This window comes from Neomonachus schauinslandi, chromosome 4, assembly GCF_002201575.2.
Source record: "Neomonachus schauinslandi chromosome 4, ASM220157v2, whole genome shotgun sequence".
Lineage (NCBI taxonomy): Eukaryota > Metazoa > Chordata > Mammalia > Carnivora > Phocidae > Neomonachus > Neomonachus schauinslandi.
Window position 1 is genome coordinate 127,919,902 of NC_058406.1, and position 2,665 is coordinate 127,922,566.

General features: G+C 39.3%; 1 pseudogene; it reads left to right on the forward strand.

The window, feature by feature from the left end:
* The first annotated feature begins 624 nt into the window (after nucleotides 1–624).
* LOC123324572 lies at nucleotides 625–2,441 on the forward strand (annotated as a pseudogene).
* Nucleotides 2,442–2,665: the final 224 nt, after the last annotated feature.

Sequence of the window (2,665 nt, forward strand, 5' to 3'; positions counted from 1 at the left end):
CAGAGGTTCTTGGGAGAGGGATGGGACTCTATGTAGGCCCAGCAGAACCTCTGGAGAAGGAGCAAGGATGTCACAGCTTGAGAATGTCACAGCTGCAAGACCCATCTTCACAATGTCTGCCTAAATCTGAGGCTTACTAAGAATATCGGACAACACCTCCTTCTCCCAATGCTCTACCTCTAATCACCCTGTCAAGTGTCAAACACAAGTAAGAGTGAATACAGCTAGGAGAGCTGCAAGAGACAAATTCTCTGTCTGTTGCACAAAGGAAAATGCCCAAGCCAGTGCGCAGACCCAAAGCCAATTACGAAGCAAGCTTCAAACCCAGGCCAACTCCCGACTAGATTAAAATGAACTCCTGCACTAACAGCTCAATGGAAGGAAAGGTGTGCTCATCTCCAAGCATAATAACTATTTATCTCAATATCTATTGTATGATATGTCCAACTTGTAACAAAAGACTTACAAGGCATACAAAGAAGGAGGACAAAACACAGTTTAAAATGACAAAGGAGTTAACAGAACCAGACTCAGATATGACCTACATGTTGAGAACCATCAGATGTGGAATTTAGAATAGCTATGGTTAGTATGTTAAAGGCTCTAGTGGAAAAGGTAGACAACATGAGTAGTCAGGTAGATATTTTGAGCAGAGACATGGAAACTAAAAAGAACAATTCAGTAACAGAGATGAAGAATACCTTCAACAGATCAACAAAGTAGATTAGACATGGCTGAGGAAAGAGCCAGTGAGCTTGAAAATGTAGATGAATAGAGATTGCCCAAAGTGAAACACAAGGAGAAAAAAAGAAGAATGCCAAAAAACAGAACAGAGAATCCAAAAGCTATTGGACAATATCAAATGATATAGCATATGCATAAATGGAATTCAAGAGAACAAAGAAAGAAGAGGGCAGAAAAAATATTTGAAGAAATGAAGACTTTTCCAAAAACCCAGCACCTGTGAACATCATATTCAAACTTCATGAAGAAAGCCAAAGACAGACAGCAAAACTGAAAGGCAGCTGGAGGGAAAAAAAATGGTACTGTATAAGTGTAACAAGGATAATAATTACAGTGGACTTCTCAGTAGAAATCAGGCAAACAAAAAGACAGTGGAAAGGTATCTGTAAAGTGCTGAAAAGGAAAAAAAACTGACTTAAAAATATATTTCAAAGGTGAAGTGTAGATACATTTCCGGGACAAAATTTCAAATAAACCTTTCAAATGAAAAAAAGTCTCAGACAAACAAAAATTAAGGTAACTCATTGCCACAGATGTGCTCTATAAGAAATGGTAAAGGAAGTTCTTGGGTAGAAGAGACATGATCAAAAACTTGGATTTATGTAAAGAATGAAGGATGAAGGCAAAGTGGAATATATTTTTCTTATTTTTAATTGCTCTAAAAGCTAACTATTTAAAGCAAAAATTATAATTCTGTGTTTATGCTATTAATAAAAGTGAAATGCATGATAAAAGTGGTAAAAGGAATGGGAGAATTTGGGAATATACAGTCACATTGTGGTGTATGAAGTGGTATAATATTATTCAAAGATAGACTCATTAACCATTAAAACAAATGTTAAAGGGGCACCTGGGTGGCTCAGTCGGTTAAGCATCTGACTCTTGATTTTGGCTCAGGTCATGATCTCAGGATCGTGAGATTGAGCCCCACATTGGGCTCTGCGCTGGGCATGGAGCCTGTTGAAGATCCTCTCTCTCCCCCTTCCCTTCTGCCTCTCCCACTCCTCTAAAAAAAGGGATAAAAGAAAAAAAGTTAAATGTTAAAGAGGAGGTATCTGTCCTCTGTGCAGAAGACACTGAGGCCAGCTCCTTGCTCACCACTATTCCTTCTTGCAGAGGAACAGGGTGGTCAAGAAATCGTGCTGCAGCCACAGGCAGTCATGGTTTTGGTTTTTCTTGTTTTTTTATTTATTTGAGATAGAGCAACAGCAAGAGAGCGAGTGAGAGAGAAAGAGAGAGCATGAGCAAAAGCATGGGGGGAGGCAGAGGGAGAAGCGGGCTCTCCAAGCAGGGGGCCCGATGCAGGGCTCGATCACAGCACGCTAGGATGACGACCAGAGCTTATCGCCCGGCAGTCATGGTTTTAAGGATACTGGAAAGACCTGTGGAACCAGAGGTGGTGGTTCACTGAGTTAGAATCACCCTAACCATCCGCGATATAAAATCCCTGGAGAAGATGTGTGCTGATTTGACCAGAGGTGCAAAGGAAAAGAACCTTAAAGTGAAAGGACTGGTTCGGCTGCCTACTAAGACTGAGAATCACTGTGAGAAAAACCTGTGGCGAGGGATCTAAGACACAGCAGCATTTCTAGATGAAAATCATTGACTTGTACAGCCCTTCGGGAATTGTTAATCGCATTACTTCTGTCAGCATTGAGCCAGGAGTAGAGATGGAAGTCATTGTTGCAGATGCCTAAATTAACTATTTTCATAAATTAATTATCCATTGTTTAAAAAGAGGTATAAATAAGTAAGAGAAAAAATGGAATAATAAAAATGCCTAATAATTTAAGGCAGAAAGTGAACCAAAAAAAACAAGAAAAAATAGAGCAAATAGGAAACAGCTAGCAAGATAATAGATTTTAATCCAATCATAATAATAATCACTTTAATGTACCAGTTAAAAGGCAAGGATTGTTAA